The 19,415-nt window shown below is 34.2% G+C and overlaps 1 pseudogene; it reads right to left on the bottom strand.

Moving 5' to 3' along the window:
- Positions 1–9,164: 9,164 nt before the first annotated feature.
- Positions 9,165–10,088, bottom strand: LOC103258052 (annotated as a pseudogene).
- Between the last annotated feature and the right edge of the window lie 9,327 nt (positions 10,089–19,415).

The raw sequence follows: 19,415 nt of genomic DNA, 5'->3' as shown, positions 1-19,415 counted from the left end.
CTCTATGGCTAGTATAGATTAAATATCAACTGAACATATGCAAAGAAAGAAGAGAAAGAAGAATCTAAGATCATGTGATCCTTTAACTTATTTCTTTAACTTATTGTGAAACCAAGTATTATACAGTTACCAATTCTTATTCCAGAATTGGTAACTGTATAATACTTGGTTTCACAGCGGAGTCAGAGGATACTTTCTGTGAAATAATTGACTTTGATTTTAAAGTCTGAAACTCGAGACATAACTTAAAATTTCATCTATTATTTGAACAAATTGCTATGTAGTAGTTACTATGTTCCCAGAGTACAAACAGGGATTTCATAAATATATCTACTAAGAAGTATATAAAACATTCTTACAGGTAATCAAGTTTTCTTTTATGCTTTATATGTTTTAATTAAATTGCCCCACTTACCTATACAATAATTTTATATCTGAAAATCTTCACTTCTCCTTTAAGGTTCTATATGATCTTGTTTCAACTTACCTCCATTTTCTCATTTTTATCTTTTCCCCCTTCTTACTAACTCTGGTTTATAAAGGCCAGACTTTGTCTGTTGCTGGCTTGACAAACACTCTGTAGTATCATGGCCACCATGATGCATGGCTATGTAGCATTCTCCACTAGAGTATTTACCCAAGTATCTATGCCACATGATCATATTTTGAAAATAATTCCCAATCTGTTGTCTTCTAGTGGTGGATAGCAGATTTCTTACAACTTGTTGCCAGTGCAAGTCAATCAGTGTGAAAATGCCCCTGGGATATATTCATAGGGACAAAATTGCTGAATCTGAGAATATGCACACTTTAACTTGACCAATATTACCAGATCACTTTCCATAATAAATGTGCCAGTGTACAGTCTTACTAATTGTGCACGGGGTTCCTATAGCCTCACTTTTTTGAGAACGTGGGTGTTTTACTATTTTTTTTGGACCAGGAAAACAGTGTAAAGTGATATCTCATTTTTATTTTTTCTTTCTATTTATGAATGGATTCAATGATGCCTAACATTCGTCTTAGAATTTTGGATTCTACTTTTCTATAATTTACCTGTTCATATTTTTTGCTAATATTTATATTGAGTTGATTTATAAGTGCTCTTTTTTAAATCCTAGAAAATCTTGCCAGTTTGACTAGACAAATACTCTGTCATCTATTAACTTTGTCTATAGTATCCTTTATAGACCAGAAACTATTTAACTTGAAATTAATTTTTCATTTCCTTGCCTTCTGATTTGTTCTTTTGAAAAAAATCAAATAAAGTCCATTTCTTTCTTTAGTTCATTTCCCCAGTAGCTACCAATACAATAATAACACTTATTTTCTCCTTATAATGGGTTGCTGGTACATGATGCTTGTTGAATCATGATACTTTATACCATGTATATAATTTGATAAGTGTTTTTTTGTAGATTCTCATTTTTTTAAAGAAAGCTAAGAGGATAAAAGTTGGTACTGGTATGTATGTACCAAATATTCGGATATTATAAACCATTAAATGATTTGACTTTCTATTTTATAATCTATTAAAAAAACTCACTAGAATCAATGGTGTTGAATATGTGACTTAGATATACAGATAAAACTTGAAGAAAACATAAAAACACAAATTACAAAACACTGAAAATAGAAAAAAATCAACATTATAAAAGAGGATAGACTAGAGACTGTAAATTTACTGAGGTAAATTTATTTTTTTGACACATATAAATGTCACAAAATTGGTATTAAAGGACATAAGCAGATAATTATAAAAGAGGAAATCCAAATCATCAATAGAAATATGGAAAGATGAGCAACTCGCTAACAATCAGATAATTGCATATTAATACATCATTGAAAATATAATTGTATGCTCATCAATCTCAAATGCCAAGTTTTGGACTGGATAAGAAATTGTGGTACATGTACACAACGGAATATTATGCAGCCACAAAGGACAAACATATGGAATTTGTAGCAACTTGGATAGATTTAGAGCCTATCATACTCAGTGATCTATCACAGAAACAAAGAACAGAATACCATATGTTTTCACTCATAAGTGGACCCTGAACAATTACCATAAGAAAAGGATTGGCAGTAGCGGGATACTGCTGGGGTGTTGGGGAGTGAGGGAGGAACACGACATCAAAAAGGGTGTCTGATCTCAAACCAGGCAAAGTGGTGATCAAAGGGAGACCCTAGTTTTTTTTTTTTTTTTAGTTGGAGTCTCACTCTGTCACCCAGGCTGGAATGCAGTGACATGCTCACAGTTACCCCAGCATCGACCTGCTGGAGTCAGGCAATCCTTCTGCTTCAACCTTCCAAGTAGCCAGAACTACAAGTGTGTGCTACCACGCCCAGCTAATTTTTTGATTTATTATAGAGGTAAGGTCTTGCCAAGTTACCTAGGCTGTTCTCGAACTCATGGGCTCAGGCACTCCTCTCGCCTTGGCCTCCCAAAGTGCCGGGATTGCAGACTTGAGCCACCACACCTGGCCAAGGCCCTAACTTTACCTGTATGACGACCACTTATATACCTTATCCTGAATTGTACCCCACATCTTTAAGATTAAATAAATAAATAAAATGCCAAGTTTTGGTGAGAATGTGGAGCCACAAGGACTCATGTATTTCTGCTGGGAAGATGAATTAATACAGTCAGGTTGAAGACAAATTTGGAAATATTAGTAAAATTAGATACATACTTCTCTGTGGTCCAAAACTTCCCAAATAGGTACATATTCTAGAGACATTCATGATCACAAATACAGAGGTATATACACATACACATATGTATGAATATATGCCTATGTAGATGCACACATACACACGAGTGTTTATAGCAGCATAGTCATAAAAGACATACAAGCTATGAAACAAATTAGTAAGTTGGTGCTATAGCATCAACATGGATAAATCTCTCAAATGCAGCACCAAGTAATAAAAAAAAAACAAATTGCAGAAGTTAGACAATAGTTACATGAGTGGTTGTTACATTATTTTAAATATATTTTGTACATCTTAAATATTGTGAATAACAGAAATTGGACAAAGAAGAAAAAACTATGCCCCTAATACTTCAATTTTGGACTTCTTTTCCCTGATGTCAGTAATGCTGGACAGAGCTGTGGCTTCGAAGATGAGATGGTTTGTTTTAGGTAAGAACGTGCCTTTATTGGTGAGGGGTCTAGTAAACTAAGCCTGCTGTTGATGCGGCTTGCTCTGGCTCTTTTCACCAAATTGAGAAATAAGCAGAGTAGGTCAACTTACAGTAATAGAACGAGGAAAAAGAAACAAGTCTCTTCAGTTCTACATTTAGTGAGGGCTGAGGGCCAATACATTTGTGTAAGTTGCATTCTCAAGTAAATTTGCTGTTAAATACATGAAATGCAAGTCTTTCGGGGGGCTTCCATCTAATGGACAATAACACTTGTCAGAGGAAGCTAGAATAGGTCAGGGTCCACTTAAACTAGAATCTTGGTAGGGTAAAGACAATGAGATGATTTATGTAAGCTTCCTGGCACAGGGTCAGTATTGCATGGGTGCTCAAAAATTAGTCAAAATATACATGCAAATAATACATTAAGGGCATATTATATTTACTCATTTAATCATTCCTTCATTTCTTCATTCACAATCTTCTCAGGCAACACTCAGCCCAATTTAGTTCCCTCACTCCATTTCCGTAATATCACCAGGGATGAAGTGATTCCTCCCGTCTTTGGAGTAAAACATGCTGGAATTTGGGCTCTGATTCTTGCACCACCATTACCTGCACGCGCTGCAGTGATACATAGCTGAAGTTGAAAGTGGGCTTTGCTTTATTTTATGTACACCAAAGTTGCTTCCAGATTATTTTTCTGCAATTACTGCAGGCTGATTGCCCACCAAGGTATCTCTGTGTTTGGTTATTATCTGTCAGGAGTTCACAGTTGGGGCCTAAGTGATCAATCTTCACTCCCTTGAGATCTGAAGTTTCAAGGGATGAGATAGAATCGGGCAGAACAACATTCACTGCTTACTTTATGCTGACAAAGGTTTAAGCTTTCTAGAGGGACTTTTTTCCCCCAATATTGCTGTCATTAGAAACTTTTTGTTTCATTTATACAAAAGTTGTCTTGTTAAGAAATAGCTGTTTTTTCCTTGTTATGAATGAGATTGAACATGTTTTCATACATCTAAGGATCTGTTTTAGGTCTAGCTAATTATCCTTGTTACCACAATCAGTAATAAACCTAGTTTTCTGGAAAAAAAATAGAAGCCTAACCTAAATTTAAGAGCATATGGTATCTAGTATGATGAATAGAGGTACTGCTATTTGAACATATTTTATATTATCACATTGACTACTGTGTATATATTTAAAAATTTACTCGTGATCCCTTCTTGCCGTTCTTTTTCTAAAACTTTGTATATTTAGAAATATAAAACAGATAACTTTTATTCCAGTTGCATTTTACAGCATCAGAATATTTCAGGTAGACATCTGTGGAATAAAGCTCCCAGGTCAAAACCTCTGATTTAATCAATCTGATAGGAGAAAGCTAGATTCAGTGAATTTGTAGCTTTTGATTTACCAGCAAAGACATGAAAGAGAGTTTCTCTCAAAGGCTGGTGAATTGACATGCAACAATACTTATTGCTTGACCAGTGTCTTCAGAATGTGTTCAGCTTCTAGGAGAAGAAATCCCAATTTACTTTGGCTTAAACCCAGAGATTTATTTTTCCTTTATAATAATAGTTTGTGAGTCAAGACTAGCTCTTTTGTGATTTGTTTAGTCTTTCCATATTGCTGATTCTGTCATAGTCTAACATGTCTACTATAGCTCTAGATATCACATTCCTATTCAAAGCAGGAAAAACAGGGACAAAGATGGCAGGGTGACACCATTTATGTACCCTTGATATATGCGGTGTATATATTAAGGGTATATAAAGCTTTCCCCCAAGTTCCCCAGCAAACTTCCACTTACATCTTGTTTGCTAGAACTGTCTACAACATAGATTAGCAGAAACCTTCATATCTTATACCACATTTCCTCAATGTTTGATTTTAGTGCACCTGTGGTAGAGTTTTATGTGTGTTACTAGTGACTTATCTCCTATAATATCTCTCTGCTTCTCTGCCTCAATAGTATCTCTGAAAATATAGCATCTCACTCATCAAGCCTTCTGAGTTGTGGATTCCTCTGGTTCTTTCCACCATTTTGAGAAATAAGCAGAAGGGGTCAACTTATAGTAATGGAACAAGGAAAAAGAAAGGGTCACCACAGATGTGTGAGATTATTGAGATCCATGAACTATCCTGAAACAATTGGTGAAGAGAGTAGAATAAATGTCTTAACCTTCTATCTTTTAGAAAAATAATTCTGAAGGACATTTCCCTGTGGGGAAAGTTCCAGTTTCTCAGAATGTATACCTGCAAAATATTTCACCCATTTTGGGATTTTCTTCTTCTAAATATCACTATTAATGCTTCCTCTCTCTGCTGTTTTGGAGACTCCTTCAAGGAGTTTGGCAAACTGTGAAATCTGAGGGAATAGTTCTAACTACACATTTACTCCTGGACTTGATAATTAACTAGAATGACTCAAATAACTCAGCTGTTATGGACTGGATTTATGTATCCCCTCAAAATTCATCTGCTGAATATTAAACCCAAAGTGGTGATTTTGGGAAGTGATTAAGTCATGAGGGTAGATCTCTTAGAAGTGGGATGTATTTCCTTTTAAAAGAGAACCCAGGCAGCTCTCTACTCTCCACCTTTTCGAATAGCCTGCAACCCAGAAGAAGACCCTCATCAGAACCTGAACATGCTGACACTCTGATCTCAGATTAGCTACTTCCAGATTGGAAATAATTTTCTGATGTTTATAAGCCATTCAGTTTATGCTAATTTCGTATAGTAGCTTGAACTGACTAAGACAAAAGTTGGTATAAGAATTGGGGTGCTGCTGTTACAAATACCGAAATTGTGGAGTTTAAACTTTGAAACTGGGAAATAGGTAAATGCTGGAAAAGTCTTTTGGAACATCTTAGACAAAGTCTTGATTTATGTGAACAGACTTTTGAAGGTGTTTTGGTGAAGGCTATAAAGAAAGTTTCTGTATTCTATGTTCTGTATTCTCATGTAGCCATGAACATGGAAGATAAAAGCTCTTCTGATGAGGTCTCGAATGGCAATGAGAAGTGTTATTTCTCATTTATTAGAAAATGGAAAAAAGAAGATCCTTGTTAAGAAGGGGCAAAGAACTCAACTGACTTGTTTTTGTGTTCTAGGATTTTGTGGAAGATAGATTCTGAGAGCAATAAAATTGGATATCTTGCTGAGATTTTTAAATAAAGCATTCTCTGGGCCACCTCTGACACGTTCTTTACATTGTAACACTTAATGTGCATATAATTGTATTAGTCACAACCATGCTTCATGACACAGTCACATTTGTCCTTGCATGGTTGTATTTAGTATCAATTACACAATGATTTATTAAATTCATCATTAAGTTCAAGGACTTGAAAATTATCTGTAACGTGTACCCACCAATGTATTCCCTCTCTGTCCCACATACTTGCCTGCTCTCATCGTTATCTGAAAATACATACATTGTGGATGCTTTGTGTATTAAGTCCTCTTATGTTTTGATTTCTAGTTTTAACACACACGCGCACATCTAAACTATATATTTTTTAGTTTGCCTGTTACTGAACCTAACACAAAATTTTATTCTATTTTATTCTGGGATGTTTATTTTTACTCAATAGTACTAAAACTTACCTGTTGTGTTGTGGTAGTAGAAGCTCATTAATTTTCACTTCTGCTTAATATTTTATTATGTGATTAAAACCTAATTGATTTATTCATTCCCTTGTGTGACAGCCATTTGAATGACTATTGCTATACTCTTTATTGTACATACTGCTTGGTACAATTTTTTCCATGAATATTGCCTTAGTTTCCTGTTCCTACTGCTTCAGTAACAAATTACCACAGAGTGCTTGCCATTCTTCTTCCTCAGGTCCAATGATGTCAGCACTATAGTGGACTAGAGTGATGTTCTATAGGTTTCCAGATGGCCAAGGTCCCATAGACTAGACTGTGGCTGAGGAGAGTTTAGATAGCCCTAGGTAAGACTGAGAATGAATGCTGGTATCTATGCCAAGAGAATGTACCTTGCTTCTGACTTTGCTTCCTGATAGGTGTTGAAGAGAATGCATTTCCGAATCAGTGCCAGTGCATAGTACTAGAGGCTGTTTCTTCTAACAACAATTGCACATTGGTGTGGCAGCTGAGATTGTTGCTTCCATTTGGCTGAGACTGCGGTAGTTCATCATTTGTCATAATCTAGGTTTTGAATTAAGTGGGGATATGATGAGGACCACCCCCTTAGCATAACCTAAGACTTACAGAGTGGCATAATTCCACTCCACCTGTAAGGCTTCTGAGCTATTGTTATGTTACTATCCCAGATAACTTTTCTTTCACTGCAGTGGTAGATAACCATTGTCTCCTGTCTCCCAGCACCAATATCCCAGGCAGTAGCAGTCTGACTTTTTTCTTAACTGTACTTGTCAGTTATCTATACAAGGAATCATACCACATGTTGAGAATTAATCCCTGAAATGGTGGTTTTATTTTTATTTTATTTTATTTTATTTATTTATTTTTTTTGAGTCGGAGTCTCACGCTGTTGCCCAGACTGGAGTGCAGTAGACACTCCCGGTCACTGCAGCCTCAACCTGCTGGGCTCTGGTGATCCTTCCGCCTCAGCCTTCCGAGTAGCCAGAATTACAGGCACGCGCTACCATGCCCGGCTGATTTTTTTTATTTATTGTAGAGATGAGGTCTTGCCAAATTGCCCAGGCGGGTCTTGAACCTGCGAGCTCAGGCAATCCACTCACCTCAGCTTCCCAAAGCGTGGGATTACAGACTGAGCCACCGAGCCCGGCTGAAATGGTGGTTTTAAAAAAATCATATCAGGTATCAAGGATTTAATCCATGAAACAGTGTTTTTGTCTTTTTTTCTGATGGAGAATGATGGAGATAGAATTCATGCATCTACTATGGCTAGATGACAGCTCTGCACATATTCTATATAATGTCTATAGTTTCCCTATGCCATTAGATACCTTATGCCCATGTGTCTTCTGTGACACACACACACAAGGATGCACAAGTGTGCACGTGCACACACACACAGCCTTGACCTCAGACACCAAAATAAAATAACATCAGTAATAACAAAAAAGAAGCAGTTCTTGAAGATTCCCAATAACTTGCTCAAGCGACTAAACTGGTTTCACATATTTTATCTTATAAACTGTATATTGAAAAAAACTGATAACATCAAGACACTAAAGATCTGAGGTAATGGATCTGCTTACCTGTGTGTCCTGTTAGTCTTTTATTCTACCCTGCTGCATATAAAATGATAGACATGGACTTTAAAACTTCATTCTGTATGTTTATTTACAATAACATTGTTTGATGTTCTTACAGGCAGTTGGTTCTCTCAATAAGTTCAGCAAAGCTCTGGCTGCTGCTTCACTTTTCAACCCAGAAACAGCTGTGAAGTTTACTACTTCCAGCTCCTGTGAGAGGGTTCTGTCTAGATTTCTGTTCTTTCCATTCTGCTTTAATTTATCCATTTATTTTCTCAACAAATGTTTACTGAGTAACAACAATATGCTAAGAATATGCTAGTTATTGGCTAGCCATTGCTGAGCAAGTTACTTTCCCCAGCTTTATGCTTATATAGTGGGAAGGGAGACATTCATCTCTTGGTGGCAAGATGAATGAGTCACACCATCACTGCAGAGACAATAAAGGGGGAAATTAATCGTCAGATAACATGAAGGACTTTAAAGTATTTCCTGTGTATTAGGCACTTCCTCCACACTGAGGAGGTGTTCTTCATTAATCCCTTTATTACTGAATGGTGAAGTCAGAAACTTTCAAACTAGTATAGTGTCGCTAACTTCCAAGAAGCATTTTTTTTAATTCCAAGAAATATTTCTACTACATTTTCCACAATTTGAGAGTTTATCTATTGAAAGAAGTAGCACTGATTTATGATGTGAACATGTTCCTTATTTTAGGAACATTGAATTTCAGTAGAACATCTGTACTGGATGCTTCCATGTGCTAAATTCTAACATTTGGGTCCAATCTGAGATTACTTTTCCCTTGTCACTTTCAAAGCTTCTTTTACCTCTTTATTTCTCAAGCTGTAGATCAGAAGGTTCAACATGGGAATCACAATGCCATAAAATATAGAGGCCACTTTCATATTCTCCTGGGAATTCCTAGAGTGAGGCTGTAAATACATGTAAGAGAGGGTCCCATAGAAAATGGTGACAGCTGTCAGGTGGGAGGCACACGTGGAGGTTTTCTTCTTCCCTGCAGTGGGAGACATCTTCAGGATGGTGGTTATAATGAAGATATATGAAAAGTTGACAACCACACAGTGAACATCAAGTTAAAGCCCACAAAGACAACAAGTAGCATGATGTTGATGTCAGTGTTGGAGCATGAAAGGGAGAGGATTGGGGGAACATCACAGAAAAAGTGATTGATGTTATTGGACTTGCAGAAGGACAGTGAAAATGTAAAGCCTGTATGTACAGAGGCGTTTATTGAGCCCATGACATATGATCCAGCTACCAGTTGGATGCAGATAGTTTGGGACATGATTCTGGGATAATGAAGGGGTTTACAGATGGCGACATAATGGTCTATTGCCATTGCAGCCAGGAGGTAGCATTCACTGGTTGCAAATGTTGCATAAACCAATAACTGCATCACACAGCCCTGAAATGAAATCAAGTTATTGTGTGAAGTTTTGGGGCATCTTGGGAGTGTAACAGATAATAGCAGATGTGTAACAGATATCAACAAAAGCTAAATGTTGTAGGAAAAAGTACATGGGTGTTTGAAGTCTGTAATCCATCTTGATGAGTAGAATTATTCCAATGTTACCCACCCTGGAGGTCTCATAGATCCGAAAAAATACAATGAAGAGGACATACTGAAACTTGTGTCGAACACCAACTCCCAGAAGGAAGAATTCAGTCACTTCAGTGCCATTTCCTTGTGTCATGGCTATTAAAAGTCTAGGAAAGACCAAGAAAAAGATGAGGAAAAGTAGAGAAATCTTTGTGACTTCTTGAAATGAAAAGGCTCTGCATTTCAAGTCAGTTTTTAACTTGAATTTTCATGCCAAACACTCACAATAGTAATAATAATTCTTGTTATTTCTTTCTGAATTAAAAAAAAAAACCTTTCATAACCATCAAGTAAAGAGTGATACTTGAGCCAGATTCATCTTCACAATGATGAAGAGTGTCTTAGAAGAGTGACTTCTGATATGTATAGTTCTTGGAGACATAGAAAAATAAAAAAGAGAGAAAATATTATAAATAATAACTTTTCTACTTTTGAATTTTGTTATCTTTGTACCTGGTTACATGTACAGCTGAGATATATTCATTTATAATCTTTCATATATTGTAAGCCCTCAAACTATCTGATGCTAGTGTCTTTATTCTTAAACATTTTTTCATATTGCTAGTCACTGCTCATTGTGGAATAATGTACCATGGATCCTTGGAATGGCAGAAATTGGCTTGCTTCCCATCAATAAAGTTGTCTTGTCTTTTGGCAGAACTAGACAACAGTTTCAACCAAACTTGTTTATGTGTGGTCATGATACCATGTTCTGCTAATTTTCATAGCAAAAGTAATATATACTACCTCCTCCCCCTCCCATCTCGGCCCCCTGTAAAATGCAACCATGTGAATTCTTATATTCATTCTTTCTTATCTGTTGGCTGAGTGTTGACAATCAGGGAAGTTTTGCAAGTCACATGTTTGGATTGCCAGATGAAATACAGAACATCCAGTTACATTTGAAATGAAACAAACAATGGATTTTTAAAAAGAATGTGTGATATATATATTGCATGAGAAATACTTATACTAACAAATTACTTGCTGCTCATCTGAAATTCAAATCTAACTGAACATCTTATACTTTTATTTGCTAAGTTTGGCAGTCCTACCATGTTGTTTATGGTAGTCTTCTTCAGTTGGATTCTTGAATAACTGTGTGGATCAGAGTCCCCCAGCCAGCAACACCTTTCCTCCATTGGTTTTTATATGACTGAAACTTCTACTGTGAAAAGTCACTGAGATTTATTTATTAAACCAGTAAGTCTTTGATTTTAAACCAACAGTTATTGCAGTCACATATCACAATAAAAAATTCAAAGGCATGCATGTACAATGATATCATAGTAGTACAATTTTTTAACTGGAAAGTTGATGGACGAATGATAGCTGATGTATCAGACTTAGGAAGACTGAATCCAGAGTAAGCAATGGGGAAAGTTGAGAATCAACTAGGTTAATATTGCAGAATCCTCAAAAGTCTCAGAAACTGATATCAACAGGTATATTACAAGAGGGCTGAAAGGGATATTAAATGCATGAGGATTGTTTGAGATCCTTCTAAGAAGCAATGTATGACCAATCACATTATTAGTAGCTCACCTAAGAACTCAGAACTTCTTTCACTCATCAACATAAGCAGACAAATAAGACTTACCCGTTATCTGAAAAAGAAAGAACAAAAGACCAAAGGAAGCAGAAACTAAAAGTGAGAAGAAACATTTTTGCAGAAAAACTCTCCCAAAGCACATTATGCATATAATGTATGATGTATATATATAATATAAATATATAAAATATATAGTATATACATATGTAAAATATATAGATAAAATAAAAGTTAACTATATATATTTTAGGAAAATTTTTACTTTCATGGGGGATAAATGAAAATGTAATTATATTGAATGATACATAAAGAAAATAAAAAATATTGTCTATTTGTATTTTGTATTATATCATGGCTAAATATGTGGTTTTGTATTATTCTTTATATAATTTTATACATTATAAACACTGTTCAGTAACATAAATTTCTTATAGAGCTAAAAAACCACACTTCCAATACATCAATAGAGTGCTCCTTTGCTCTGATATCAATAACTGTAAGTAGATCTGTATGTACATTGATAAAATGGTCAGTAAGAATGTGTGTTTAGTGGAGGGAATATAGCTAACTAAGCCTGTTGATATAGGCTTTTCTGGGTCTTTCCAATAACTTGAGAATAAGCACAGTGAGATACCTCTGTAGTAACCAAACAAGAAACACTTCTTGTCAATGGAACATTTAGTGAGGACTGAGCTGCAATAAGAGTACACATTCCTTCCTGGAGGAATTTGCTATAAAATGATTGAAACGTAGTCCTTTCAAGAAGGCTTCCATTCTTTAGGACAGTTAGAGGAGGTTTAAATAGATCAGGGGTGCACTTAACACTAGAATCTTGATAGAACAATGATATTTGCCATATCAGTTTGACTTTAATCATTCTGGGTTGAAATAAAATAATAGAACATTATTGGGACACTTTCAAGAACTAAGGGAACTAGTACAAACCCCACTACCCCCCCCATGATGGAAATGTTTTCTAATCAAATGAATGCTGCAAAGGAAATGACCAAATAGTCACGTATTTTAAACATGCTTAATGCATACACAGTGCTGGCTATCTCAGGCTTCATTTACATCCAGCATTGTACAGTGGAAAGGAAAGAGGTAGCCCTGGGTTTGAATTCTTGTCCCACAAGTTAAAAGAAAAAAGGATGCAAATACTTTTAGCCTCAGTTACTTCTGTAAAATGAGAAATGACAGAACTTACCTAAAGTTAATCAGGCTCATTAACTGGTTTATAATACCAGTAATACGTGTATTATGTGTCTTGCAATATAATGCTAGGCAACTTGTATTAAAAACAGGTTAACACTTTCTAATAAGAAAATATGGCAATAGGGTTTTACAAATTTCAGTAGATTCAAATTAATTATTAATACACAGTCTAAAAACAGTGAGATAAACATATGTATTTTCCTTTGGAGAGCTGCGCATGTCATATGATCGAAAATAAAAGCAAGTTGTAAAATAATATGTAGAATGTGGACACTTTTAAAAACTAAGCTCTCCTATTGACTCTTGTTTTCATTCTCTTTATTTATTCATAGAAAATTTCAGGAAGAGTGCACACTCTTACATAGTAGGTATTCATAGGTATGGCTTTAGGTGAAAGAGAACATCGTTTTCGAAAGTTATAAGCTTCTGAACTTTAACTTTCACTTTTACAATGGGAATTCATGGTCCGTTTACTTTAAAAATGAAGAAGACCATTTGCATTTTATGCAGTCATTGATCTGCTAAAGCTAAGTCTGCCATTTTATTAACTGTTTTCTTTTTTGTTTTTCTGGTTTCTTTTTCATATTTATCTGTGGGTTACTTGAATTTCTTTTTAGAATTCCATCTTGGTTCAACTGTAGTGGTTTTTTTAATATAGTATTTTTACTAGATATCTTTGTGTGACTTTTTTAGTGACTGCTCTAGGTGTTGCATTATGCAGACATGTCTTCTTTATTATGCTATGCATTATTATGTTCACAGATATTGCATCTTTTATGAACTTAAGGTTTGTGGCAAATCAGTATTGAGTAAGTGTACAGGCACCATTTTTCCAACAACTTGTGCTCACTTCATGTCAGCAGTTTTTAGAAATAAAGTATTTTTAAATTAAGGTATGTACTCTTTTTAGACAATTTTATTGCACACTTATTGACCACAATGTAGTATAAGCATAACTTTTATATGCACTGGGAAAACAACATTTGTGTGACTAACTTTATGGCTACATTCACTTTATTGTGGTGATCTGAAACTAAATACTCTATATCTCCAAGATATGTCTGTAGAGATACAGACATCTACAAGGTATGTCTGTATATATATACATACATTTGCATGAAATGTGAAACCTTACTTTTCATTTCTTTACTATCTCCCACTCCCACTTATATGTGTCTTAAATATTTTCTTCATGTACATTGAGAATCACATTAGACAGTGCTAGAATTTTTGCTTCTACTCTCAAAAGTAATGTAAAAAACTCAAGAGGAAGAGAGTCTGTTGTATATATATATATATATGTCCATATTTTTACTCTTTCTATTTTCTTAGTCTCCTGATGTTTTATGTTTCTTTCATTTAATAGTAATTAAAAGAAAGAGTATGGCAGAGTGGATAGAAAAAACATGATGCAATTATATGCTGTGTACAAGAAATTCACTTCAAATACAATGATATACAATGATATATGTAGATTTAAAATAAAAGAAAGGAATAATATTCCATGCAAATATTAATACAAAGAATGAAAGTGTGGTTAGATTAATATTAGATAAAGTAGAGTTCACAGCAAAGATTATTACTATGGACGGAGAAGGACATTACATAGTGATAAAAGTGTTAACTCATCAAGAAGAAATAGCAATTCTAAATGTGTAGGCACTGATCCACTGAACTGCAATATATGTTAAGGAAAAATCTGACCAAACTGAATAAAGGTAAAGACAAATTCACAATTATAATTGGAGAATTTAATACTCCTTTCTCAGAAATTTATAGAACAACTTGACAGAAAGTCAGAAAGGATATAGACAAACTCAACAATACCACCAACCAATAGGATCTATTGACATTTATAAAACATTTCCTGTCACATAGGTGAAATAGACATTTTCTTAACACTTACAGAGTAGACTATATATAGATAGGCTATATCCTGGGCCAAGAAGATCTGTATACATTTAAAGAACTGGAAATCATACCGTGTTTCTTCCTAAACACCATGGAAGTGAGGAAAACATCAAATAACAAAAATGTAACAGAAAACTTTCCAGAAAGTTGGAAACAAAACAACACATTTATAAATAATCCTTGGGTAAAAGAGAAAGTCAAGAGGGAAATAAAAAAATATTAAAATGAATCAAAATACAATACTTCAAATGTACGGGGTGTAGCTAACTCAGTGTTTAGGTGGGAAACTTATAGTACTAAGTGCTTTCAAAAAAATAAGCAAAAAAGGTCTTCAAATTAATAATCTAAGATTCAAATTAATGATCTAAAAATTGAAAAAGAAGAACAAAATAAACCCAAACCAAGTAGAAGAAAGTAAATAATAGATCTAAGAGCAGAATTCAATGAAATTGAAAACATAAAACAACAGGAAAAAAAAACTCTATAACACAAAGCTGATTCTTCAAAAAACTAATAAAATTAAAGATCTCTAGATCTGACAGAAATAAAAGGGAGAAGATACAAATTAATAAATCAGGATAAATGGAGTATCATTACAGACCCCGCAGACAGAAAAAAGATAATAGGAAAATACTATGAACACTCTACATACATGCATCTGACAACTGAGATGAAATTAATTCATTTTTTGAAAAGTACAAACTACTCTAACTAACCAATATGAAACTGATAATCTTAATTAGCCCTATAGCCATTAAGAAAATAGAATTTATAATTTAAAAACTTTCATCTAAAAAACTCACCAGAGAGTTCACTAAATGTTTAAGGAAGAATTAACATCAATTCTATACAATTTCAGAAAATAGGTATGGAAAGAATACTTCCTAACTTATTCTATGAATCCAGTATTACTCTATTAATACAGGCAAATAAGCATAGCATACAGAAAAGAAAATTATAGCCTAATGTCTTTTACAAATATAAATGTAAAAATCTTTAACAAAATATCAGCAAATAGGATTCAGCTATATGGATAAAATTGTACACAATGATCAACTGGGTGTATTACAGGTCTACAGGAGAAAAATCATAGGCTCACATACATTAATGAACTAAAGGAATTTGACAAAATTAAACATCTATTCATAATTTAAAAAACCCAGAAAACCAGAAAAAGAGGACAACTTCCTCAACTTGATGGAAAAAAAATCATAAAACATCAAAAAATCTTTTCGTGAACATCTTATTTAATGATTACAGATGGAATGATTGCTCCTAAAATTGGGAACAGGCAAGAATACTCACTCTCCTCAGTGCTATTCAACACAATCTGGGAACTTCTAGTCAGTGTAAAAGGAAGAATAAGAATAAAAGATCAGAAAGGAAGAAATGAAATTGTCATTTAGATGACATGAGGGTTTATGTAGAAGATCCCAAGAATCCATCGAAAACTTCTAGAACCAACAAAGACACAGAAAACAAAGACAGTTGACAAATAATCAATTAATGAACATGTAGGAACTGGAATAAGTACATCATTTATAATCACTCAAAAAATGACACAGGTTAGTATAATTCTAACAAAACCAATATAGTGCTCGATATTGAAAATTAAAATACACAGATGTAAGAAATCAAAGAAGATCCAAATATATATATTAAAAAATATTTATTTATATATGAAATGTATTTATGGATTAGAAGGTATAATACAGTAAAATGCCATTTCTCCTCAAATTGACACGCAGGTTTAATACAATACCTATAAAAATCCTATCATTATTTTTTAATATGTGGACAAAGTATTTTAAAATTTATGTCAAAAGCAAAGAAGCTAGAATAGCTAATGTAATTCTGAAAAAGAATAGAGATTAATCACTTCACCTAATATCAAGATTTATTTTATATATATGTATATATATGTATACTGTATGTATATATATGTATATATATATACATACAGTAATTAACACTGTGATTTTAATGGGAAGACAAACACAAATATGAAGCAAAATAGTGAAACCACAGATAGATGGACACAAGTACAGCCATTTGATTTTGGAAAAGGTGCAAAAACAATTCAATGGAAGAAAAACACTCTTTTAAATAAATGATGCTGGAACAATTAGGTATTCATAGGCAACAAAAAAATAAATCTCCCTCTAAACCTCACACTTTATATTAAAAAATTCAAAATGAATAATGACTTCAACTGTAAACTATCCAGTTATAAGAGTTTTAGAGAGTAATATCAGACAAAATCTTTAGGACAAAAATTTCACTGTAGGTCTTTGTGAAGAGTTTTTAGACATGATATCAAAAGCACAATCCTCCCCGCCCACACCAAAATCAATAAAATGGACCTCGTGAAAATTAAAACTCTGCTCCATTAAAGGCCCAGTTAAGAGGATGAAAAAGCATGTTACAGACTGGAAGAAAATATTTTCAAACCACATATCTGACAAAGGACATATATATAGAATGTTTAGAGAACTCTCAAACTCAAAATAAAAAAAAAACCAAATTAGAAAATGCATGAAAGATGTGAACAGACATTTCACCAAAAACGGATATATGGGTGGCAAATAAGCACATGAAAATCATCCAACATCATTAGCCATTAGGGAAATGCAAAATAATACAAGGATGAGATATCACCACACTACACATGATTAGATATCACTACAGAACGGCTAACAAAAATAGTGACAATACCAAACGTTGACAAGACGTAGAGTAACTGAATCTCATACACATTGCTGGTAAAAATTTAAAATGGTTCAGTTACACTGGAAAATAGTTCGGTGGTTTTGCAAAAAAAAAAAAGTTTTGTAAAAAACCTTAAAACCCAGTTTTTCATTTGGAATCAACCCCAACTATCAACAACAAAATACTATATAATAGGTGAGTGGTTAAACAGATTGTGGTACATCCACACTGTGGAATATTAATCACAATAAAGGGGAATAAGCTACCGATGCATGCAGCAACTTGAATGGATCTCCAGGGCATTATTCTGAGTTTTAAAAAGCTAATTTCAAAAGGTCATATACTGTATGACTCCATTTGCATGACATTCTAAAAGTGACAAAATTATAGAGAAGGAGGATATCTCTATAATTACCAGGGGCTGGAGTGGAGGGTCGAAAAGCATGGTGTGACTAGGAGGGGAGACAGCACAAAGGAAATCTGTAGAATCTGAGATCAAATACGTCTGTGTTTTAATTGTAGTGACAGTTACACAAGTCTGCACATGCATGAAATGACACAGAACTATACATACAATTGCCCCAATATCAAAATCCTATGGTGATATTGTAGTATAATTATGTAAGATTGAACTACTGGGTGAAAACTGGATGAAGGACACATGGGGGTCCTCCCTATTATCTTCAAAACTTCCTGTGAATCTATAAGTATTTCATAATAAAGAGTTAAGAAAAATGAAAAAGAGGAAAAAGTAAAGCCTATTTGCAGTGAAGAGAGGTTCAAGTGAGCAAATTTATGTAAACTTCCTAGCACAGAGTCAGGTTTGAATATGTGCTCATCAAATGACTGTAACAGTGCAAATAATATATTAAAGGCATATTATATCGGTTGGTTGATTGGTCAGTCAAGTGATTGATTCATTCAATGATTTATTCATTTATATCTTTTCTCAGGCAACATTCCATCCGATTCACATCCCTCGCTTTATTTCTAGCATATTGCCAGGGATAAAGTGACTCCTTCTGGCCTTGGGGGTGAATCAGTGCTGGGACTGTAGTTGACCTTTTGCTCTACCATTTCCAGCTCTCACTGACATGACACATTGAGGATTTTGAAAAATGTTGTTTGCTTTGTTTTATGTACTTTGAAGTTGCCTCCAGACTCTCTTTCTGCATCTGATGTAGGTTCATTGCTAAACAAGGTCTGTCTTTTTGGTTTACCCTCATCAGCGATTTTATAGCTAAGGCATAAGAGATTAATTCTCACTCTCTTGAGAATCTGTGGTTCCAGGGGCTCAAATTTAATTGGAGAAACAGTATTCACTAGTTATTTTCGGCTGAACCAAAGTTAAGCTTTCCAGAGGGAACTAAATGTTTGTGTTAATGCCATCAGGGACCTTTTGCTTTCATTTTTGAGAATTGTCTGCTATTGACAAATTGTTTTTAATTTTATTTCCTTCCTCCCTTTTTCTCTTCCTCCCTCCCTTTCTTTCTCTATTATTTTTTCCTTCCTTCCTGCTTCCTTTCCTTCTACTTTTTTGGGGGGATGGGGGATGAATTAAAAAAAAATTCAGAAGTACAAAAGTGTATAGAGTGAAAACCATTTTCACCTCCGTCTCATACTTTCCAATCTCCATTCTCCTTCCCTGCATATCACCACAGTTACAAGTTGTTATTTTTCCAGGTATAAGTCTTGCATTGCATTTGCAAATATATTATATTTACGTGCCTTATTTCTCTCCTCATCTAAAGCAATGTATCAGTCATTGTTCAGCTTGCATTTCATTTAGTATTTCTGGGTGATCTGCCTTCTATAGTTTGGAAAGAGAAGCCTCACTCTTTTAAATGGTTTTATTATATTTTATCAAACAGTTGCATTCATTAATTGCTTTAATCAGACTCTCCCCCCAATGGCAGGTATTTAGATTGTTTTCAATTTTTTTACTGATACAATGTTGTTATAAATAATATTCCAAATAAGTGTGAATATATCTGTAAGATTAAAAGATTTTCTGAAGAAGAATCTCTGAGTAAA

This window comes from Carlito syrichta, unplaced genomic scaffold, assembly GCF_000164805.1.
Source record: "Carlito syrichta isolate Samal-C Ts95f unplaced genomic scaffold, Tarsius_syrichta-2.0.1 Scaffold301948, whole genome shotgun sequence".
Classification (NCBI taxonomy): Eukaryota; Metazoa; Chordata; class Mammalia; order Primates; family Tarsiidae; genus Carlito; species Carlito syrichta.
Note: the sequence above shows the minus strand (reverse complement) of the source record. Positions and strands in the feature narration are given on the sequence as shown.